At 38.7% G+C, this 26,208-nt stretch overlaps 1 protein-coding gene across 1 annotated transcript in view; it reads right to left on the bottom strand.

The window, feature by feature from the left end:
* LOC120716630 (teneurin-3) overlaps positions 1 to 17,351 on the bottom strand; it is an 840,982-nt gene extending 823,631 nt beyond the window's left edge. The window contains exon 1 of the mRNA XM_040004185.1: positions 17,109 to 17,351. The gene's annotated coding sequence lies outside the window, so the exon portion shown is untranslated. The remainder of the gene's footprint in view (positions 1 to 17,108) is intronic.
* Positions 17,352 to 26,208: the final 8,857 nt, after the last annotated feature.

Consider the following 26,208-nt stretch of genomic DNA (forward strand, 5'->3'; position numbering starts at 1 on the left):
CACAAAGGCCTTTTACCAACTGAAAACATTTGGCACATTAAAAGCGCAAAATATGACAATGGAGACCCAGGAGTGTTGAGCTAGAATCATCTGTCAAACAAAAATGGGACAACATTCCTCTAACAAAACTTCAGCAACTGATTTTTCTCAGATTTTCATGGACTGTTATTTAAAAGAGAAGGGATGCTGCACTGTGGAAAACATTGCTGTAACATTTTCTGAGAAGTGTTACTCCCATCAAATTCAACATGAGCTAATATTTTTCACAAATTTCACATTTTGTCAGTTCAAATATGTTACATTTTTTTATTGTGAATAAACTATGGGTTTATGAGATTTGCAAATCATTGCTTTTTTCTTTTTACGTTTTACACAGCTTCCTAACGTTTTCAGAGCTGGATTTTTAAATATTGCTATTCCTATATTAAAAGTCCAGTTGTGTGTATTCTAGAAGAGTCTGGTTGATTCCAGCATTATTGTAATCACATTATATTTTTCTGTAACACAGTGATGTAACACACTACTGTGCCAAATTCATTAATTACATATCATTACTTGTGTTACAAAGGTTCTTCACTTATCTGCACGCTGAGCAGACAGAAATAAAAACATCCTGTGCACTTGCACTGCAGTCAGCTGATTTCAGTTCATGTGCTGAAGTAGCAAATAGGTAAAACAGTGTACAGCGAAGATAAGGACATTATGTTTACTTTTGAACCAATAGGGATGTTAAAGCTGAGTGTATGGCATCATCAGCCAGCAGCCAGGAGCAGTCAGGCTTGCAGCCTTTATTTAAACCTTTACATTTGTAGAATCCCTGTGGGAATCACTTTGAAGTCTCTTTAGTGTGGTTTTCAAATTTGCATTTTATTGTCAGCTTTGTATTCATATGTGAACACTAAATGAAAGTTTGTATGTGTGTCCTCTTTAGGATAGGGATTGGTGTTGGTTTATAATGTTAATTGGTAATTATATCACAACGTGTTTAAGCTCATTTTACAGAGGAATGGGAAAGTAGTGTCTTGAGTAGTGTAACAAATTAACACAGCAAATAATAAAGTAACATACTGCATTACTTTTGAGCAAAGTAATGAGTAATTTATAATAAAGACCGAAACACTGGTTGGTTTGTGGTGGAGTCACAGGTTCGACTCCCCACCCTACTCACCACCAACCTCCTTGACATGGCTGCCAATAAACAGCTATATTAGTCTATGTTTTACTACCACTGTGGATAAGATAAACACATCCATTCCAGGAACACAGAGAGCACTCTACACTGTAAAATGTAATATTGTGTTTAATTAAAAATATTAAATAGGCTGAACTCAATTTTTATCAATTTGTTATTAGAACTCGATTTAAACAAGTTACCAGTACTTTTTATGCAAAAACGCTGATAAACTCAATTTATTTGAGTTGTCTTAACTTAGAAAACCTAAGTAAGCTGGAAATGTTGCTTCTCAGGGCGGAAGGATGAAAGATGTGTTTTGAAAGTGCCCCGTCACTACCGTCCTCCTCCCTCTCGGATCAGTCCGCATGTACATGGTGCATTTGTTATGGAATATGTTGAGCAAACCTAGAGAAGCGTCAGCTCAAGAGATTATTGTCATTGCTGTGGATCTTTACCTGATACACTGACTTGGTGAGTAAATGTTTACTCTTATTCAAACTGATTTTGTGGCTTCTCTTAGTTTAGCACCGGGTTTATAATCTTGCTAGCTAGTTAGTGTTAGCCTAGCGTTGCTGCTGCCGCTGGGCTCATGTTACTTAAAAATTAACACCACAGCCTTAAAAACATTATACAGAACTATGTCTGTGAAATTTTCTGTTGATTGTTTGAAATAAAAAAGTGAGATAAGAGCCCAGACAAAATTCTTCGGTTAGGGGTGGGGTGGGGTGTGGGGGGTATTTTCAATCCATAAAAATTCCAAAACACGTAAAAACTCCATAGCATGTACAAACTCCGAAAGCATGTACAAACCCCGAAGCACGTAAAAACTCAGAAACACATAAAAACTCCAAAACACGTAAAAACTCCATAGAACGCACAAATTCCGAAATTTTTAATTTATTTGTACATGCTTTGGAGTTTGTATGTGCTTTGGAATTTTTACATGCTTTTTCGAGTTTGTACGTGCTTTGTCTCTAGGGGCCACCGTATATATTTAAACATAATATTTACTGCTCTGAATCATTAAATGGAAACATATGTTTCTGTGTAATAAGCACAAAACAGCACTGAAAAATGCAAAACTGCCTGTTTCTATTTAATAACACATTAATAACCATGTTAATAACACTTAAACAATAGTGATGATAACCAAGAAAGCACCTGCGGCAGTTTTTGCAAAATAAACAGGAATTTAATACCATGGTAATGATAACTGTTTAAAACAAGTAAACAAGTTGCACAATGCAACATTGCGGCATCATTGAGAGTTCCAAACTGTCTAAATTCTTTAATGTTTAATAAAATGATCAGTGTTGCTGCTACCAGGTGTAACAATTAAGTTTAACATCCCGGATGGCCGAACTTCTCCACCTATCTCTAAGGGAGAGGCCAGCCACCCTTCGGGGGAAGCTCATTTCTGCCGCTTGTATCCGCGATCTCGTTCTTTCGGTCACTATCCACAGTTCGTGGCCATAGGTGAGGATAGGGACGTAGATCGATCGGTAAATTGAGAGCTTCGCTTTTACACTCAGCTCCGTCTTCACCACAACGGACCGGTGCAGCGTCTGCATTACTGCAGCTGCAGCCCCAATCCGTCTGTCGATCTCCGGCTCCCTTCTCCCATCACTCGCGAACAAGACCCCGAGATACTTGAACTCCTCCACTTGGGGCAGGAACTCATCCCCGACCCGGAGTGGGCACGCCACCCTTTTCCGGCTGAGAACCATGGCCTCAGATTTGGAGGTGCTGATCCTCATTCCCGCTGCTTCACACTCGGCTGCGAACCGTTCCAGTGCGAGCTGGAGGCCCTCACCCGATGAAGCCAACAGAACCACATCATCCGCAAAAATCAGAGATGAGATTTTGAGGCCACCAAAGCGAAAGCCCTCCGCCACTTGGCTGCGCCTAGAAATCCTGTCCATAAAAATTATGAACAGAACCGGAGACAAAGGGCAGCCCTGGCGGAGCCCATCACCCACCGAGTCCGACTTATTGCCGGCAATGCGAACCAAGCTCTTGCAACGGTTGTATAGGGATCGAATGGCCCGTAGCAATGGGCCAGACACCCCATACTCCCGCAACACCTCCCACAGGACACCCCGAGGGACACGGTCGAATGCCTTCTCCAAGTCCATAAAACACATGTAGACTGGTTGGGCAAACTCCCATGCACCCTCAAGTATCCTCGAGAGGATAAAGAGCCGGTCCAGTGTTCCGCGACCAGGACGAAAACCGCATTGTTCCTCCTGTATCCGAGGTTCGACTAGCGGACGAACTCTCCTTTCCAGCACCCTGGCATAGACTTTCCCAGCGAGGCTGAGGAGTGTGATCCCCCTGTAGTTGGAACACACCCTCCGGTCCCCCTTCTTAAAGATGGGGATCACCACCCCGGTCTGCCAGTCCAGGGGTACTGCCCCTGATCTCCACGCAACATTGCAGAGGCGTATCAACCAGGACAGCCCTACATCATCCAGAGCCTTCAGGAACTCGGGGCTGACCTCATCAACACCAGGGGCTCTGCCACCAAGGAGTTGTTTAACTGCCTCAGTGACCTCGCCCCCGGAAATTGGCGGGTCATTCCCCTCATCCCCAGACTCTGCTTCCTCCTCCGAAGATGTGTCAGTGGGATTAAGGAGGTCCTCAAAGTATTCCTTCCACCGCCTGACAATTTTCTCAGTCGACGTCAGCAGCGCTCCGCCAGCACTATACACAGTGCAGGTAGAGCACCGCTTTCCCCTCCTGAGACGCCTGACGGTTTGCCAGAATCTCTTTGAGGCAGTCCGAAAGTCTTTTTCCATGGCCTCTCTCCGAACTCCTCCCACACCCAAGTTTTTGCTTCAGCCACTTCCCGAGCCGCATTCCGCTTGGCCTGTTGATACCTGTCGGCTGCCTCCGGAGTCCCACAGGCTAACCAAGCCCGATAGGACTCCTTCTTCAGCCTGGTGGCTCCCTTCACCTCTGGTGTCCACCATTTGGTTCGGGGATTACCACCACGGCAGGCACCAACCACCTTGCGGCCGCAGCTCAATGCAGCAGCTTCGGCAATGGAGACGCTGAACATGGTCCATTCGGACTCAATGTCCCCAGTCTCCCTCGGAATGCTGTTGAAGCTCCGCCGGAGGTGTGCGTTGAAGATCTCGCGGACTGGGGCCTCTGCTAGACGTTCCCAGCACACCCTTACTACGCGTTTAGGTGCACCAGGTCTGTCCAGCGTCCTCCCCCGCCACCTGATCCAACTCACCACCAGGTGGTGATCAGTTGACAGCTCAGCCCCTCTCTTTACCCGAGTGTCCAGAACATATGGTCGCAGGTCTGGTGATACGATTACAAAATCGATCATCGACCTACGGCCTAGAGCGTCCTGGTGCCACGTGCACTTATGGACACTCTTATGTTCGAACAAGGTGTTCGAAGAAAATATATATTTAACACATTTAAGGAAAATACTAATAAAATAAAAAATAAACAAAATAAATGTTTATTAAGCAATTTTGATAGGAAATTGCTTAATTTTAAAAAAGTTTTTGCTCTATAAAATAGTTGTTTTTTTTTTTAGAATCATTCATCTTAGCAGTAGGATTTACATGAAAAGAGAAACAAATTAAGTTTGAGTGAAAATGTACATTTTTTGCACTCTCTGGTCTACTGACTCAGTGAATCAAATGACTCAAAAAAGCCGATTCACTTTGATGAGTGACTCATTAAAACTCGGTTCAGTAAAAAGAATCAAATTTACCATCACTACTCCTCACTACGTACGACTCTGGATACTGTAGCTCAGGTGAAAACCAAGGCCTCAATTCAGAAGTATTAGACTCCGTGGTATAATTCTCAAACACATAGCCTAAAACAGATGGTAAGCCTCTCCAATTCGTAAGCTCGAGAGGAAATGTCACAAATTTAGAAGATCATCATTTAGCCTTGAGAAATAGTTTGTTGCTTTATAAGAAATCCCTCCGCAAAGCCAGAACATCTTACTATTCATCACTGATTGAAGAAAATAAGAACAACCCTAGGTTTCTCTTCAGCACTGTAGCCAGGCTGACGAAAAGTCAGAGTACTGTTGAGCCAACCATCCCTTTAACATTAACTAATAATGACTTCATGAACTTCTTCACAAATAACATTTTAATCAGTAGAGAAAAAATTACTAATAATCATCCCACAGATGTAATATTATCTACAGCTACTTTTAGTACCATTGATGTTAAGTTAGACTCTTTTTCTCCAATTGATCTTTCTGAGTTAACTTCAATAATTACTTCCTCCAAACCATCAACATGTCTTTTAGACCCCATTCCTACAAAACTGCTCAAAGAAGTCCTGCCATTAATTAATTCTTCAATCTTAAATATGAACAACCTATCTCTAATAATCGGCTATGTACCACAGGCCTTCAAGCTGGCTGTAGTTAAACCTTTACTCAAAAAGCATCTCTAGACCCAGCTGTCTTAGCTAATTATAGGCCAGTCTACAACATTTCTTTCATATCAAACATCCTTAAAAGAGTAGTTGTCAAACAGCTAACAGATCATCTGCAGAGGAATGGCTTATTTGAAGAGTTTCAGTCAGGTTTCAGAGCTCATCACAGCACAGAAACAGCTTTAGTGAAGGTTACAAATGATCTTCTTATGGCCTCTGACAGTGGACTCATCTCTGTGCTTGTCCTGCTAGACCTTAGTGCAGCGATTAGAACACGCTGTAGGTATTACAGGTACTGTGCTGCAGTGGTTTGTATCATATCTATCTAATAGACTCCAATTTTTTAATGTAAATGGAGAGTCCTCTTCACACACTAAGGTCAACTATGGTGTTCCATAGGGTTCAGTGCTAGGACCAATTCTGTTTACATTATACATGCTTCCCTTAGGCAGTATCATCAGAAGACATAGCATACATTTTCACTGCTATGCAGATGACACCCAGCTCTATCTGTCCATGAAGCCAGATAACACACACCAATTAGTTAAACTGCAGGAATGTCTTAAAGACATAAAGACCTCAATGGCCGCTAACTTTCTGCTTCTTAATTCAGATCAAACTGAGCCTGAAAATCTTAGAAATATGGTATCTAACCAGATTCTTACTCTGGATGGCCTTAACTTGGCCTCCAGTAACACTGTGAGGAACCTTGGAGTCATTTTTGACCAAGAATATGTCCTTCAATGTACATATTAAACAAATATGTAAGACTCTCTAAAATTAGAAAAATCCTGTCTCAGAGTGATGCTGAAAAACTAGTTCATGCATTTATTACTTCCAGGCTGGACTACTGTAATTCATTATTATCAGGATGTCTTAAAACCTCTCTGAAAAGCCTTCAGTTAATCCAAGAAAGTTCCATGCAATCCAGGATAGCAGAAGGACAACTGATGCCTAAGCAGAAACCCTTAGTTATCCCTTGTGTCAGACCATCTCTGAATTGAGGATGGGGCCTAAGGGATGCCAGGTCGATTCAATTCAATTCAGTTTTATTTATATAGTGCCAAATGACAACAGTCACCTTTATATTATAAGGTAGACCCTACAACAATATTCTTCCCTCTATCCCTCTTTCGCAAAATGCAGCAGTATGTTTTTATGGCACCGGGATGCCAGGTTCTCTTTCTCTATCTCTAGCAAACAAGTTCTACCAACAAGTTGCCAGTTTCCCTTCAATCTATCCCTACTTCATAAAATGCAGCAACAAGCTTTTTTTTTTTTTTTTTTCTTTGCTTGTCCTCTCTGGCACTGTAGCAACGTCAAGAAAAACACCCAACAGATTTATTTTCCCAAGTGGATCATTACGGTTTTTGCCATACTGGTCCACTTGATTGTCATAGTTTATTCAATCTTAATTATTTATTTATTATTTTTTTTACTTTTAAGTTATGGCAGTCAGACAGGCTCAGGGGATAGGAAAAAGAAAGATGAAGAAAAGAGAAGTTGGGAAGAGGCTCAACAAAAGGAGAGGGAAAGAAAAACAGAGGGGAAGGGTGAGAAAAGACACTAAAAATCCACTTGATCACCTGCTGGAAAAAAAAGAGAACAATACAGTAGGGAAACCACAGCAACAACTAACATAATCATAAGTACCAGTAACAGTACCCCAGACAGGGTGGTCACCCAGCAGCCAAGATGCAGAAGCTACAGGGGGCTGCGGCAACATGGCCACAGGCTCCGCCAGCAACCGGCTACGCCGGAGCAGACCAACACCGGGCCCAGAGACCCAAGATCCGAGGGCCCAACACACCCCGGAAGGGACGCAACCGAATCATGGGTGCCAGACCCCGCCAAGTTGCCACCAGGAGTGAGCCCACACACCAGAGCACCCAGCCCTGGGCAGAGAGAACCACCAACGCACCGACGGTTGGGAGCATTGGCGACCCACAGGGAATGTAATGAGGGGAGATAGGCGCCCCGTCTGGGGGGGGCCTGAGATGTTCTGAGAGAGTTGGAGTCTAAGACCTGACCTGACAAATAAACATAGACTACTAGGCACACGCAGACACAAACAAACAAGCTTTTGGCACCAGGATGCCAGATTCTCTTTCTCCATCCCTCCTTTGCAAATGCAGCAGCAAGATTTTGGCTCCAGGATGCCAGATTGTCTTGACTCTATCCGTCTTTCGCAAATGCAGCAGCAAATATTTCTACCACTGGGATGCTTGTTTTTCCACATCAATCCTTCATATGCAAAGCAGCAGTGAACCTTTCCAGCACTGGGATGCCAGATTCTTTCTCTATCCCTCATTCCCAACAAGCTTTTCTGCATCTATCATTGCAAAAAGCAGCAGAGGAACCTTCTGCCTTCAGGATGTCAGTTATGTGCCATCTATTGTTTGCAAAAAAAAAGAAAGAAATGCTCTGCTAGCCTTCCTTTGCAATATGCAGTTGCAAACTTCTTGACACCGGGATGCCAGGTTCTCATTCGCAAATAGCAGAAGCAAGTTTTACTACCACTGGGATGCCAGTTTCTCCGCATCTAGTCTTCATATGCGAAGCAGCAGCATTTCCTTTAAACACTAAGATGCCAGATTCTCTGTCTCCGAGCCACTGTCACCAAAGTGCTTGCTCATAGGGGGTCATATGATTGTTGGAGTTTTCTCTGTATGTATTATTGTAGGGTCTACCTTACAGTCGCCTTGAGGTGACTGTTGTTGTGATTTGGTGCTGCATAAATAAAACTGAATTTAGGGCTGCTCAATTAATCGAATTTTAATCTCGATTACGATCTGGGCTTTCAATGATAATTAAAAATGACTGAGCCGATTATTAGCACCTCCCTCGTGCTTTACTCTCGCGCTGCTCCGTGTGGCAAATCGAGCGCACCTCTCTGCATTTCGAACACACATCACAACAATTAAGAGGACCAGAGGGAAGCTCGGAAAGCTAAGCAGAAGTTATTTGGAGAGGAGAGTGACTGCCGTTGGTTGAAAAGAGAGGTAAAAAAAAAAAAAACTTCAGTGGTGTGGAAACATTATGGGTTCGCGGAGTCAGACGTGGATCAAGTAGACATAGTGTGTAAACTTTGCTACAGTGTCATAGCTGCACCACAGAGCAACACTGCAAAGTTCACTAAACATAGATGTTTACATTTTTCATTTATTTCTTATATTGCAAACATTTGCACTGTTATCAGTATTTGCACACTATTTTATATTATTTTTTAAAGTCATAATTCAACACATTGTTATTATTAAATAGATATCGTCAAAATAATCGAGATCTCAATTTCAGTGAAAATAATCGTGATTATCATTTTTGCCATAATCGAGCAGCCCTAACTGAATTTAATTGAATTTAATTGAATTGAAATATCCCTCATTTGTAAATGCAGCAGAAAGCCTTCTTGGACCGGGATGCCAGGTTCTCTCTTTCCTAATCTTCCTTCGCAAAATACAGCCGCTCATTTTTACAGCACTGGATACACAGCTTCTGCCATTTATTATTTTCTCCCCCCAAAAAGCCCGACAAAACAACAACAACAACAACAACAACAACAAAAAACAACTTGTCAGCACCAGCTTGCTAGTTTGTTGCTCTTCTATCCCTCTTTTGCAATTTGTAGTAGCAACATTTTCGGGTAGTTTCTCTTCCCTCTATCCCTTTTCCACAAATGTAGCAGCAAGCTTTTTCCCTGCATCTATCTGTCTTTCACAAAATATAACAGTGCACATTCCTGGCACCATGTTTCCAGTCATCTTCTCCATATCAGTCATTTGCCAACACAGCAGTAAACATTCCTTATGCCAGTTTCACCACTTTGTTCCCTCCTCTGCAAAATACATCAGCAAACCCTTCTAGCACCAGGATGCCAGTTTCTCTGCCATCTATCCTGCCTTCGCACACCACCAGCAAACCTTCATGACACCAGGATGCTAGGTTCCGTCCTCTATCTCTCTGAACTCCACCATGCGCATAATTCCTCAAGGCATCCCTTCACTTCTCATGTACTTTCACTAGCATTATCTAAACCCTCTATCCTTGACACAGACATTTGAGACAGCTCTCTAAGCCGACTCACAGTTCTGACAACATCTCAAATGTCAATATCATCTTCTATGAGGTTCAGCTGTGCCGCTTGGTGGAATTCTACTTGGCTCTCTGTTAGGGTTGTCTTTATGGAAGGTGGTTCTCCTCTAATCAGTCTTTCAATTTAACAAATCCTCCCAAAACTGCTGATTGTCACCTCTGTTCATTTCAGAAATCAGCACAATCAATTTATTTCTATAGCACATTTAAAAAGGACACTGTCCAACAAAGTGCTTCACACAAGGCAGCAAAGCGGATTACAACAAATGGCAACAAAAGCAGTTATAAAACAGTTATAGTTACAGTTACAGTTACAGTTACATAGCACAAATATAGACCAGGAGGAAGTTCGAACTGATTTGCTAAAGGCTAAATGGAACAGGTGAGTTTTTAAGCGCAATTTAAACAATGCAATGGATTCTGACATGCGGACATCGATTGGAAGATTATTCCAGAGTTTAGGCGTGGCAATTTCAAAAGCTCGGTCCCCTCTAGTCTTTTGTTGGGCCCTTGGTTGCACTTAGAGCAGTTGGTAAGAGGATCTAAGTGCTCTCTTGGGCTATACACGTCGAAAAGGTCTGTTAGGTAACTGGGCACAGTAGTTATTGCTACCTTACCCAAAGTAAATTATCCAGCCAACCACCCCCTCTCCATCTTCTACTCCAAGATAAGCGTTTATGAGTCATTACCTCAAGTCTCAAAATCCTGTCATGTGGCACTGTCAGAGCTTCAGTTCAGTCAAGCCACATCGCTACCTGATCGAGGGTTTCCCTCATTCATCTATCAAGGTCTTTTGTTGTCTGACATTTCCTTTGATCTCTTCTCTCAGCATTCCTTCCTAATTTTCCGAGCTCATCCGGTCCATTTTATGGAATCCTCGACCACCTTATTGACGTCCACTCCGAGGCCTTCCCCAAACCGCAGCTCAATTCATGTTTAAAAACATTCGCCTTTACCTACTAAAAAAAAATGCTGTCAAACCTAAAATGAGGTAATAAATTAGCACTCCCTGCCCCCACAGAATAAGATATTTTTTCAACTATTTTCTGTATTGTTACTTGGGATTGTGCAATCAAAGCATCATCATATGACCCCTCAACCTGAATGTAGGGAATAAACTACACAGAATTTATGGGAAACTTTCTGATCTTTCTGAACACTAGTTTTACTAATAATACATGGACTGCATAATTTAAAATGCAGTAAATTGTCTGCTGTTAACCGGGTGTATTTCTTTCTTCAAACACTCCTGTGCTCTGCACATCTCTGATAAATCTACTGCAGTAATTTTAGGGCTAAAGAAAAACTTTTACAGACAAATAAGACAGCCCAGACTATTATGAACATCACAGTGGATTATTTTGTCACACATTAGGTGACCATTCAAACTGTTCTCAGATCCTGAACAGAAGGCCGATGACTTCTAAAACCCAACCCTAATAACCTCTTTGTCCTATCACTGTAATTGTGGCACACATAAATGGTATTGTTCACACAAAGTATTTAGAGAACACAAATATAAAAACAATCATCTTCTTTGTATTTTCCGGAATTTTCAAATGAGGGATTTTTGCTTTTCCTCTTTTAGTGCTTATTGTTCAGCTGCCATGTGCCATTTGCATTACAACTATTGTCACCTCTTGAAAATTAACTTCAAGTTGAAAGAGGTTAAGAGGTTTACAAAGGAAAGCTATCAGAATGTGAAATTTAATTTGGTTTTATTTATATGGTTCCAAATCAAAAATAGTGGCCTCAATGCATTTTACATTATAAGGTAAAGACCCTAACATAATACTGAGAAAATCTTCTATAGCTAACAATCTAAGTCAAAGTTTTTTTGAAGAAAGAGCCATATGGTCGATATCAGTAGATGGCTATGACATGAAAAATAAACTTCTCTGACTGGGCATTTTTAATAATTCGTTTTACAATGTTGTATTTATGCAGTATGTTCAATGTAAAGTAATCCAGAGAAATGTCCATAACACATTGAGTTGAAATTGCCACAAATCACATTTCTGCTGCCCACCATATTCATGTGTGGCCAGTTTATGCATATGCAGAGTACAGTATGTCCCTGTATAGCCAGTAAATATTGTCACCAGAGTTAAAGATATACATTTATTTCTTTTGTATTATTAAAAGGATCTTACTTACAGCACAAACCTGTCCATGATCTGTGATTTATAAGGTCTGTTTAATGTGAAATAGTAACATGGTTTTAAAATGTTTTTATTTTTTTCATATTTTCAAGATAACGCAGCAAGAAGGAACTTGAAATCATATCATCACACCTTCAGAAATAAATGAGGTGAAAAAAAGAAAAAGGATAACCATGTGCACATGTTTCCCATCTTGCAGATACAGATGTAGTATCTACATTTTCTGCTTCAATACTGTGTTACATAAAGTTTGATGCATTGTATATATAGGCTTGTATTACAGTAGCACTCCTATGTTTGACATTATGGAGGCTGAATTTCTCTTTCTGTCAGCCTCCCTATGTGATGTCAAGTCCTTATGACTCCAAGATTCATAGCCCCAGTCTCTTCTACAACAGGAAATGAATAGGATAACGCTTTGCATTTATATTAATAACTTTATCAGTATTCACAAATCAGAGCAGTCATCTCTCATTCATTTAAATATGTCATTTGCATCATAGATGTGTGCTGGATGCCAACATCCTTGTGGGTAAAGCTGTAGAATGGAACATTTGAGAATTATTTTTAATTTGTTCAATTCTTTTAATCTGTTTTAAAGCACTGTGTAAAAAAAAAGTAATTTTGTCACACACAAATCATGCATTTATTGGTAAGAAAAGTAATTTGTCAAGAAAACGATTTTTCTTTCCTAACACACTTGTTTGACCTTGAGCACTGGGCATTTGCCCCTTGCACAGAACATTTCCTCTAACAGAAACCATTCACACCTGGTGCAAACTCAAAATCACACAGTAATTGAGTGGTAAAAAAAAGAAAAGAAAAAGCAGCTTTTCCTCTGGAACATGAAAAGTGTTAGGGAACACAAGATAGAAAAAAAAGCTGCCCAAGAGACCTTCAGGTGTCTGAAGTATGACTTTAGAAACCCCTTCAGCAATCAGTGGCAAACTAAGAAGCTTACAAACCATATTGCTTTCCCAAAACGGCCGATTCAAGAGCCCTGAGCATTTTAATGGAAATGGTAAATATTATGTGACAAACTACTTTCCATTGCCAAAGAGTCAACAGCCTAAATGGCACAGAAGGCTGAAATGTTTGGTTATCCCTTACAATGAACTAGTCACAAAATAATACATAACTAGAATCAATGTAAATATTCAATTCAATTTTATTTATACAGCACCCAAGCACAATAACAGTGGCCTCAAGGTGCTTTAGATTGTAAGGTAGATCCCACAATCATATGACCTCCTATGAGCAAGCACTTTGGCCACAGTGGGAAGAAAAAAACTCCCTTTTAACAGGAATCAACCTCCAGTAGAACCAGGCTCAGGGAGGGGCGGGGCCGTCTGCTGCGACCGTTTGCGGCATGTCAAAGTAAAAGAACACATGAAGATCACCAGCCTGCCCACAAATAGTGTTTTATTTTGATAAACATCTTTTAAAGGTGTATTTAAGGGCATCTGAGTAGAGGAACCAGTCTTGTGTCACTGACTAGCCTTAGTTATGGTTATCTTAAGTCATATAATGTCGAGGCCAACTATTTATACAAAGTTGACATGTATAACCTGAACACACAAAGCGCAATAAGTTGTGAGGTTTCTTTTGTGTGGGTTATTTTGGGCAAGTACTGTATATGATAATGAGCTATTAATAAATATCTTGATTTTTTTAGTCTTTTCCTTTAATGAATGTACACTGCTTTACAATTACAAAAAAACTGTTTTTGAACCACTTGATGGACAGGCACTGCCTCTTCATCAACTTTGCTGTGATTTAATTTATTTTATTTTATTTTTTGCCAAATGTAGCAAAAAAAAAAAAAAAAAAAAGCCAAATCCTTTGTACCACTGTTCAAGGGAAATGCCTGTTAATTCCCTACAGTCAGCTCAAACAACCAAGAAAGAGCAAAAAGTACAATGGAAAGCACCTAAGATGTTGATAGAGTTAAGATATTGTGCCGAATCTGAACAAATGAGAGCAATCAGTATAACACAAAGCTTTGAACAAGATGAAATGGCTACATTTTGTAATTTTGTTCTGGTCATATTTTTATGATATATATTTTTATATGGTCTAAATATACAGAATTAAGTAGCTGGATGCAAATATTTAACAGCACCACTACTTCTGATAGCGATATGTTATAGTTGGTCTTTTTTCAGGATGCATGGGGATATTCAAATTACATTATAACAATCACTGATAAAGAGAATGTTTCTCAAAGACATCAGCAAAACAGTGACAACTTTTTGTACACGAATAGAACAAAAGCTATGGCTCTGATGAGGACCTCCTCGCTTACCAATCACACTTGAACATCAAATACACTGCTTTGTTTTAGGCATTTAGAAAAAGACAATAAACACCTGTTGCACAGTAATACAAATTAGTTTTAAATTTAAATTCACATACACCTGCATGAAACACAACGGACTGTCTGGAACGAAGAAAAAACATTTTTAAAGACCTGTCACCTGACATATTAGAAAAGGTAGACATTCCACAGAAATACTATTATCACAAATTAAGTGCTTTTTTTAAATGCATTAACATACTAAAGCATTTCACTGTCCTTCAAATGCTACACAGTGAAATTTTCAGCTAAATAACACAAACCTTTTTTAATGCAGTTTATTACTTTAAAGATGCATTCAACCATTCAAATTCTAAACCTGTAACTTGTCATTAAAATCTGTTGTAGGCAGTAGAGTTTAATGAAAGGCAAACGCTCAAATGATAGCTTAAATAATTTTTACTGGCATAACTCGGTTTGGGGGGATGATCCACGGGGATCCCAGAGAAACCAGTAAATACGAAACACTCTTTAATATTAATTCCAGTACTTTTTAATGTGGGATCTAATCACCTTGTAAACATATTGTGCCTCATGAGGCTGCTGGGTTTGTGTCAGTCCACAATCAGGTTGAGATCACTTGAATAATCTTTCCTAATATGAAAATCTGAATTCATTTAAATTAATTCAATTCAAGTTTCTTTCAATTTAGGTGTTGCTGCTGCGCAATTTACATTGTTTATAATGCTAATTTCAAATCTGTCATTGTGACAGCTGCTCACTTTACTGCACTGTCATCACCAGCGCTTTCTTTCCTTCCCTACAGCAGTGCAGTGTTGTGGTCATTAAAGAAAAGAAAGGGGAAGTTTTTCTTACTTTTGTCTGTGACCATAGACTCTTTACTTATTTCATAGAAGTCTGAAATTGGAGGGATCTAAAAACAGATCTCCTTAAATTACTTATGAGAAAATATTTAGCTACTTCACAGAAACCCACTTTTGTTGTAGTTTTTTCCTCTTTTTTGTCTTTCTAAAAAAAATGTTATTATCGCTTTAATTATTCTTTTGCTACATTCACACAAGCCAAGAGGTTAAATTAAATTCCCGCAAAATACGAATGTATTGACAATTAATACAATATTAATGACCAGGTGACTACATTAAATACACGAAGTAAGTCATTTACCATTCAGTCCAAATTAACAAATGCCAATGTAAAAGGCTGAAAAGGTGTAGTAGTAGTTACATGTTAGGGTTGAATATTTATGGTACAACCACAATTGCCAGAAATCAATTATACCCAGAGAGAAGCAATACTTAATTATTCTCTCATCATTTCACTTCCTACAGTATATCACATGAAGCTCCACAATGAGCATGGATGCTTTAGTGCATTGTGAGCTTTCCAGCTTTACATATGTCATGATGTAGTCTTCTGTTCAAAATCTGTATTTCAAGGTGAATAAAAATCTGCACTGACTGATCTGAGTAGCTGAGTAGCTTGATCAGTCTCTATGTATTTGGTGCTGCATTTATCTATAGAAATACCAAGTAAAATAGGTGATCTCCATAACGCAACAAGCTAGATAATATCTGCAGTACAGTTATATGTAAGTAAGCTACTGCAGTACTTACCATTATTCAACAATGTCTGATATTTTAAGGCCTCAATTATACCAAATTGCGACCTATAATGAGATTATGATATAATGTAGATATAAATTATCTGCAGACGAGTACGGGTGCTCTCAAAAACCAAGCAGGCACGCAGCCATCCATCTGATGACGAAACTGACATCACTCTGGCCCGACCTGACCCTAGTCCACTCATACCCGGGTCAGGCTGGAATGTAGGTTGACGTTTTAAACGGACTAGACTAAACCCTTTGAGCTCTTCATAACTGTCCTGCATTCATACGCACTTCTGAACACCTTAACAGTGTTAAGCCTGACTTAACAACCGTCTACCAGGTCAGTGTGGTCTTAAGTGTGAACCCCAGCCATGCAAATTAAGTTTCTATTTCAGACATAAAATGATTGCTGAAATACAAACTAAAAACAAACTAGCAACTAAAAAACGCAGTGAAAAACAATCTGACAGCGTAAAGAAAACAGCTCACCATGTGGGGATCAGTTAGTGCCGCAGTGCCCTCAGGCAACACTCTTTTTTTTTTTAATAGGTCAGTTCTTCTGATCAAACATGGTTACATTTTAAACTTGTAATATTTATCATTAAAAGCTGAATTCTGTAAGCACATTACTGTATATTATGTACCTAACTTTACACTGTTTTAAAAATAAAGTGAAACATGTTAGAAAACTTAGTGAAAATAGAGTTGTGGTGCTGTATGTTGAAATCACACACATCAGGGATGTTCTGGTCCACAGGGTGTGTATGAAAATTTGGGAAATATGTCCGTGATATGAATGCAGGTAGGATGTGGCAAAGTGTCAGTGACACCCAGTGACTTGTAACACCTGCCACAGCTTAATGATACAGTTAGTGAACCTGTTGCGAATGAGGTTATTGTGCCTGCTTATCCAACAATGAGCAATCAGTGAGAGAGTGTGTGAAACTTTGTACAGAGTACAAGAGCAATTTTAATAAATGAAGCTTTTTAATAACGAAAAAAAAAAAAAAAACGTCCGCATGTCTCAAATGTGACTCTAATTTTTCAACAGTAGGCTTTCCAGCACCCATTTGCCGTGCCATAGTACCTTTAAATAATCAAACAACTCTCAAACCAGCTGTCTCGCTGTGCAAGCTGTGCAACTGTTGAAAACTCCAGTGTGTAGTTTCCTAATTAACAGGAGCCAGTAACAACTCACCATTCATTCACTCCAATTAATCCACTGGAGCTCCACATCCACACTCAGTGTACAACTTCTACACGAGCATGCATTGAACATTTGCCACCTGAGAGCAGCCGAGCAAGGCTCTTCATCTCTGTAAAAGTCCTTACCTTGAAGGAGCGGAGTGACGGTAGCTCCTCTCTTCTCGTTTTTTTTTTCGGGAGACCGGATGCGTTAATGCGCCCCGTGATCCGCCGTTGTCTCCTCTTCTCCTTTTTCTTCCTCTCCTCCGTCAGCAGGTGTGTGTGTGCGTGTGACTGAGTGAGTTTGAATGGACACAAAGATGGAGAGACGAAGGCTGAGTGCGCGTGTGTACGTGCGCTAATGCCGGGAGCACGAGCTTGACGGTTTCTGGATGTAGTCTGGAGAATAACGAAGAGGGAGGGTGGTGTCATTATGAAGGCTGCGCTCTTCTCTCTCTCTTTTAACCCTTATTGAACCACAGATTGAACACAACTGACCAGGACGAAATGTTAGTGTGTCAGCTCCAGGATGGAGTTTGTTATTGTTGTTAATTACACTGGACTCTGAACTTTTTATATATCATCATTGTCTTGGTTCCCCGTCCCCCAAGTTCTCTTAAGACGCATTGATGTGTTATTTTTCTTCTTTACATTCTACTTTTTAAATTCTCTTTTCCTTCACCCCCCCTCAATTTTCTTTCCACATTTTATTCAACACTGGCATTTTTCTCTGTCTCCACTCTTTTCTTTCGTACTGTACTCATGTACCGCTATTTACAGTATTTTGTAAACCACAGAAAAGGTCTGGGGGCTAAAGTCCTGCAGGCATTGCATTTTATATAACTGTACTTATACAAAAAATACAAAATACAATGAAGTCTACTGGACATAAAACAGGTGTGTGTGAAGCCATGTGCAGTAAGATTGCATGGCAAACTGAAGAAAGCAGGAATTTACTTCTTCTTTAAATATTATTATTATTATTACTATTATTATTAATGTTGCTGTTGTTATTGAATGACATGATGTGAGAGCAGAACATTGACAAAGCTGAGAGACTTCCTGCCTGCTTTTTTTTTTTTTTTTTTTTGGTGTGTGGAGAATAGACTAGACATTTAAATCACTTAACTGCTACAGCACCAAAGCCACAGTGCAGCTTCCAGGACTGGACTGGTTGTTCCTAAAATCCAACTTTAGACATTTGTAGATTCTATAAAAACGTTTGTTTGTTTGTTTGTTTTTTCTGTTAAAGTTGCTATATATATATATATACTTTAAGTGGGATTATTGCTAATATTACTTTTAATTAATTTTAAAGCAAATTGTAATTTTGATTCTGAAGAGTGCTGAATTATTTTAAAAAATCACCACAAAAAACTTCAGGAGTCTTTTATTCAGAGATATTCCCTTTCTAATAATACTTCTGTGATTTACTTAAGATTAATACTTTAAAATGCTTATTTTTAAATTGAATTAAGTGAATTTCTATTTTACATTGACTGAAATCATATATTGTAAGTCTGTAGTTCAACTTCTTTGGTAGTAAACTAATGATGTAACTACTTACTTTTTAAAATGATCTATTACACTTGCAGCCATTCAAGAAGACTCATTTTTGTTTTGAAGGAAACCATCAAGAATCACCATTAATTAACACTCATGGTATCACTGCTAATCTGTCTGCAAAATATAGCACAACTTCAATAACTGTGAGCATTATCAAACAAAGATTAAATTTAATTTTAAAAAAGAGGTGTTTTTAGTTGTGTTTTGTTAGCTGTGATTCTTTGCTCAGAAACAGTGCACATGTCATTATAGGGAAATATTCCCAGTTCAGAAACAGCTGTTCCCTCTGCTTTCCATTTATATTTAACCAGAGTACGTTTCAAATAGATGTTTATTGGATAGGTTTACTTGAGAAAATTAGCTGAGAGTACATAAAAAAATATTCAGTATGTATTTATATTAAGATGCTGTATTTAATGTCAAAGACCTAACTCTTCATCCATTTATTTTTCAATGTGGAAAGGTTCAAGCAAATAAATCCAATTCTCAGCTCCAGGCAGTTTCATTCTGTAGTATTTTTGCTTGAAAATTTTCCATCAACATAATCTTTTCTGCAACTGTTTAACTGTAGAAATGAAGTTCTCATCAGATTCTCACTTAGCTCTATAGTCTTTGAACCCGAGGCATAAAAATGTAAGACTTTTTTTAAAGGAGTTAAATAATTAAATTCATGCTGAACGGGCAAATAGATATTTACACTAATTTTTCAAAAGAAAAAAAAGAGAAACAGGGACATTTTAAAACAGTTACACTTCTGGAGCTGCAGGAAGAGTAAGGGATGATGAAAACTGGGCTACTCAGAGATTTCGGTTGTGTTCCAGCTGTAAACATCCTCCACAGGTAAAACACATCTTAAATAAAAAGCAGTCAAAGGATGGAGTTTACAAAAAGTATATTAAAAAGTGTTTGATTTTAATAAATAAATAAATAAATAAAGTCCTTTGTAGGCCCTTCTAGGGAAGTGCTAAAATGTTTTGGTTTGGGGTTTTTAAGTGTACTTTCATTGAGCTTTGTCCATGGGGCCTTGTTTCATTTCTTTATTCAAAATTTAGGTTGCCAGTTATGCACAGCACATGCCAGAGAAAGTTTAAAATATATGTTATTAATTCATCAAAGTAAAAAAAAAAATCACATCCATTTCTCAGAACTCAGAGTTTGAGCTGATGCCCATTTCACACGAGCAGTCTGTGCCTTTAACAATAAAACAACTATTATGTGTCCCATGAAGCTTTTGAGCAGATATTCAAACCTGAATTTCATTTCTTCTTCTATCTATATCATCTTTTTAATTTTCTTGAAACTAACACTTGCCCAGTGGTTGTATTTTGAACCCACTTGACAGCTTTCCTATCAACAAATATTCAGCTGTTTCTATCTTAAAGTAAAATTAGAATCTGATTTGATATCTGATGCTGATAACTTTCCCTTATTTCATCAATGAGCCAGTTTATGATGCAAGAGAATGGAGCTGATATATTTATTAATAATGTCAACATGAAAATTGAAATGTCACCTCTGGATGTGTGTTAATGCTAAAACATGTTACTCTTCCTGTTGCTGATAATGGGATGCTTTCATGCTTCATATATAGGCTTCCTACAATAAAAGTTAAATGTCTGAACCTCATCCTCCAAACACAGAGCACACAGTGCAGGTTTTTTTTTTGTTTTTGGGGGGGTTGCATTTGTGATTTGCAGTGGAATGAAATATAAACTCAGCAAGTGAAAGGTGAGCCTAGTTTAATTCTCCCTAATAACACAAACTCAAAACCAGTCTGCATATTACTATTCAGATGAGGACGATGTGCTTCTCATGGCAGTGTAAATTAAATAAAGGAAGCAGTGAGATGATAAAACATGAATTCTGACACTAAGCACCTCTAGTTTTGTTTCTTTTAAATTATGCTCTCATTAAAGATGTAGAGTCAGAGGCCCAAATACCGGCATGTACACTATGTAATCAACATTTATCTCTGAATGCATTTTGATAAAGTACTGAAAAAATACAAAATGTGTATCATTTGTAGTCCTGTTATAGATACTGAGGAGCATATTTCTTTTTAGTTAGTATTACAGTGTCATTATTATCACTGTATTATTACAGTCATTTTATTTTATGCTGTACTCTTTAACAATCCTATTTAATTAATGAAGGTGAATATTTTTATAACATAATATTTCATCAAATGTTGGTGAATGATTTAGTTTGAGTCTTCGCAGTTTTAAAGGAAAGTGCATGAAATAGTTCATAGTTCAGGTTCAACTCCTGCCGTTCATGATCTTTTCTCATTTAAATACACTCTTAAATAAAAAGCACTGTTCACAATACATCTCTTTTAATCATAATTATAATTATAAATAGTTTTAAAATACTACTAATACATTTGAAAATATTTATTTTAAAAACCAGCACCAATATAACGAACTTCACCTTCATCTCATAAAATGAAACCAAACACTAGTTTGGTTTCATTTTACTTTAAGATGCTAGCTGTTATTTATTAAACGTAATCCGTGTGACGATTTAATATAACTTGATTAAGAATGAAAACTCTTATTGATCATTGAGAAGATCTACTCTGCTTTATGGCTCCCTGGGTTGATTTCATAATCTGCTCTGCTGGAAAACAATAGAAGTAAAAAAAAAGTAAAATGCTCCCAAACTTTAATGCTTTGATTGTATTTTACACCTGAGACTGCACCTGATAATGTTTGACAGACATAAAGACGTCACGCAGAAAAGAAAAGGCATGTTTTGAGACATGTGAGTTGGCTATCTTTGTAAACGTGCTGGGAACATGGGAGATTTTTAATATTGTGTGGGTAGCACCATGGGAGCAAATGGGTGCTGAGAAGGAGAAACTGCCAAGATGGGATTTCATTTAGCCAACAAAGAGAGGAAGTAATGGGATGCACACACAAACACATCCAACTGCTCCAACTAGCTTTAAAGTTATTGATGCAAACGTGTCTCTGTGTAGACTCACACATGTTGTGTGCTAATGAAAAACTATAACTCATAAGTAGACACAAGCAAGCACCTGTGCACGTAGTAGTTTCCTTGCAGAAAAAGGTATTCCTATGCACGCACATACTCACACACATACAGACACACAGTCCATATGCCCTGCAAGTGTTGCGTGTCTGTAATCAGCAGTAAGTGTACCACGGTGAGTCATTGACAATCTCTCCATCCATTTAGCTATGAGCCTCAGCAGACTCCAGCTGCCTGCTGTGTTTATTAAAAATATAACAGCCCTATTAGACTCATTAGGTTATTGCTTGCACTGACACAGATAGGCAGAGATGCACACAGCCCATATAGAGACTGAATGTAAAAACTCCCACAATGAACATCCAGATCCACTCCTTTGCTGCTGGTTTGATGTGGTTACTGCGTTACATCTTCAGGGTAATGGTTCACTCCCTGACCGTGTTCATTCAATGTGCATTTATTATTGTGATGATTTTTGCATGATTTCAGACCTGAGAAAACACCTCTGGGTGCAGGGCGAGGGAGTCTACATTTAATTCAGCCGTCTGTCAAACCCGCAATAGCACCTGCCAGGGCACAGAGGAGTCTTGTGTTCTGTAAAGGGCTAGTGCCATCGGTAATGTTGTACACCCACTTTTGAATGATTTAGTTGCTAGTTTTGTTAAGTGCTTGTATTTATTTCACTCTCTTAAGGGTGCTCTTTCGGGAAGAATAGATCTGCAGTGGCACTGTAAGTGTCAGTGAAGCTTTTAGAACTTGTTTCACATTGACAGTATCATTTCAGGGCTTAGTGCAGGCTGTCACATCAAGGAGTGTGGCACAACATCAATCAAAGGAAGCTTTTATGGTCAAAGTCATTCTTAAACTTTATAGGAAATTTCTGGAAATAAGTTTCACCCTCAGGGCTTTAAATGGTCGTTGGCCGTGACTGAAATGTATTTTTGTGTGTAATTCTACCTTACCCTAATTCTTCACCTTTGCTGTATTGGGCTCGACTTGCTCTAAATACATGTACACAAGTACATATGACATCTGCATATTTTGCTTACATATTTGCTGGCATTTCTAAAACAATCCCAAAAAATTATGCATAGAAAATATTTTGCCCATTTTTAAGGCCCACGTAAATCCACATGGCCTCAAATGCATGGAAAATGGCACTGAACAGTAGCCTGTAATTAGTTTTGTCCATCCGCATGATGACCCATGCAGACATGGGGAGAACATGCATACTCCACCAAAAGGCCACAGCTGAGCAATGGATTGAAAAAAGGCACACATCTACTTAAGCAATAGAAAAAAGGTTTTAACATTGAAATATAAAGTGTGTAAAGTAAAACCTATATTTGTACAGAAACATATACGTGAGATCACAGAATTGTAATTATTTATTACAACCCAGTTTCCAAAAAAGTTGGGACACAGTATGAAATGGAAATAAAACAATGATTTGCAAATTTCATGAACCTGTATTTTAGTCATAATAAAACATAGAAAACACATCAAATGTTTAAATTCATTTTTAAATTAAATAGATTAATCAGAAGCATCTGGGGAGTGAGAAGATCAGTGGCAGAACACTTGGATTTTTCTGGGTGTTTTTGTTGTTTCTTTTCTTCATCATATCCGAATATTCTCAGCTAGAGAAAGGTCTGGACTGTACACAGGTTTGAGCACCTGTCCCTTCCGTGATAGGTGCCCCAAGTGCCCTTTTCTTGAGGCTTGTTTTTTTTTTAATGTGTGTGCACGTTGAAGTCCTGTCTGTGCCCCTGAACAATAACATTTAAATATTAATCACAATTTTGCTAAATAAAAGGATCTGGCTTTCATCAGTCACATGACAACCATTAATTAATGCTCACCCTTGATAGTTACGAGGCGGCAACAAGCTTGCAAAGAGCGGAGGTGTAGGGGAAACGCACAAATTAACTGGAAGATGCAGACTGATACAACAAAAACCAGCGTACACTGTAGTCTATAGCACACAGCAGTATTAGCTTATTATGTACACATTAACCAGTTATCTAGTGTCAACTGATGAACTGAAACAAATGAGTGTGCTGTGTGTGCATAACAGTGCGACAAACATAACCTGTCGTTTTATTAACTGCACATGTGTGCTGGTCATTAGCTGCTAGCTAACTGGGGAAAGCTGTCATGGGTTGGTAGCTTTGTTACCGTTTTAGGGAACATATTTAGTTTTAAAGTAAGTTGCAGAGCTTTCCCTGCCTTTCTAAAGGGCTTATAGTTCACTAAAAACTTTCTAACATGCATATCCACATAAATATGGAGTTATTATAATTACAACATTAAAAAAACACACAGACACACTGTGTTTTAAAGAAAATACATTAAGAAACAGATTATATTAGATTTATTTTTCAAATATGACAAAAATGCTGATTTTACAGCAGCAAAATTATTGTAACTCTACATTTAATAAGCTTTTTGTCTTGCAGTAGATACAAATTGAATCAGGATAAATACGTTGTTTTAAATTTATTACTTAATTCTTTTGTTCTTATTACTTTATTATTATGGCACTAGGAATAAATAACAGGGGAAGGATTCTGGCTCAGTACCATGATGCAGTCTTGTGGCCATAGTATATACAGTATTCTGGAAAAGGTATAAAATGTCACTGTGTGTGTGTGTGTTTTATGTGTATAGATATTTTTTTTGTTACATTCTTACACTACCACAACAACCCTTTTCTTGCTGTACTAATATTCCAGTTTCAGTTTATTTCCTACAGTGTTTTAATCTGTTTCCTTACGGTTCCAAGCACTGTCACCAATCTTTGCATTTTATTATTGTTTAATCAGCTACCAACTCTCCTATGGACTTTTTAAGGTCTACAGTCTCAGATCAACACAGCCCTGCCCTCCAGCACGATCAGCAGCAGGAGCAGCAGCAACACTGTACCCATCAGTAAACCATAGGCTACGTTTGCTTTGCATTGTCCCCACCTGATGACAGTGATACAGTGTGATACGATTCCGTATTAGATTCTTGATGAATGTGGGTTGTTGTTATTCAGCCTAGTTTTATGTGCCCCTTTTTAACTTTGAGCACCTGCCCCAGTTGCACTGGTGGGAGGAAGCCCAGTAAGAGCCAGCCTTATTTCAGGAGTGAGTCGTGCAACGCAAAGAACAATAGAAGTTTTTTTAAAAAAATAACAATAGAACCTAAAAAATGTTTCAATTAGGAAAGCAGACAGAAAATAAAACAATAACATAAGTGTCGGTGAGTTTTCAGAGTTTCTTCTGGTAGCTTTACTTAAACCTTATGATGAGGGACTTTGGTTACAGTGCTTTGAAACACTTTTTAAGATGGAATTTATGATCTTCTTAGCCCTAAGATGCTTTTGGGAAACAAGCCCCCAGAATTGTTGACAATGATGCTCTATTAATTAGTTTAATATTGGCACATTTTTTCTTCGTGATAAACTTTTTCACCCTGTACCTTTCCCAGCTGAGAGCACAGCTCACACTACGCCTCTTTTTCAGGCAGTTTCAGGAAGGATTCTGGCGTAACCTTTCCAGCCCACAGGTCTCTATTTATAATGCAAAACTGGCTTATGACATGCTGTTATTTTTACAATTAACACATTGTAGATTAATTATATATTGATCATTTAAATTTTTCTTAGTAGAAGTAGCAACTTTACATGTCCAGGCATCACCTGCTCATGTCATTCATTCATTCATGAACCCCTGGATTTTAATAACTTGGGTGAATATTAAAATATAGCAGAGCTACAATACTAAATACTGGTATGCAACATTTAATTCTCCAGTTTTGACCCAAATATATGCTTTAAACAGCTTTAATATCTGTTACAGTTACATTAATTACCCTTTTTCTGGCCTTCTTATCAGCGACACATGCATTTAACATCGAAATCAACGAGTGATGAATTCAACCTGCTTCATCTAATGGACTGTCACATAAAAACCCATGTAACGGCTCCTTGAGTTAATCACTCAATTCATCCTTTATTCTTTGGTTTTATTTCTTTTGTTTTGGTTTAGCGACACATGCATGAGCACGCGCGTGCGCTCATGCACACACACACGCTCACCTGCTGTGTTTATTAAATTGTTGGGTTTGCTAAATAGTGCAGTACCTAGTGGCCATATGCTGTTAAAAAGAAAACAGCAGCCGTAGACACACACACATGCACGTACGCGCGCACGCGCGCACACACACACACACACACACACACACACACACACACACACACACACACACACACACACACACACACACACACGCGCGCGCGCACACACACACACAATAATGTCTAAGCTGCTGTCTATGTTAAGTATTGAGGGACTGTGCAAGGCTCTTAGCTCATAAAGTGAAATTGTAACAAGGCAGACAACACTCCATGTAATAACTCTGACAATCGCCCGGGCCTGCAGAACTGCACACAGGAGGATTTGTGCATGTGTCTATGTGTGCACCTGAGTGTGTATGAGTTGATTGGCTGAGCAGGCTGGAAAGTGGTAGCAAGGGGGGAAGACGGTCGTCTCACCTCAAACAGAGAAAATAAAGTAGGTTTTATGATTATTATTGGAATTCCCCATTCTGCTGCTACTGAGACTAAATGAGCATGACATAAAGAGCACACACACAATGAGCTTCTGACATACACATTCCCTGACTGTCACACACTCCTTTC

The sequence above is a fragment of the Simochromis diagramma genome, unplaced genomic scaffold (genome assembly GCF_900408965.1).
Source record: "Simochromis diagramma unplaced genomic scaffold, fSimDia1.1 OVJJ01000565.1, whole genome shotgun sequence".
NCBI classification, from domain to species: Eukaryota; Metazoa; Chordata; class Actinopteri; order Cichliformes; family Cichlidae; genus Simochromis; species Simochromis diagramma.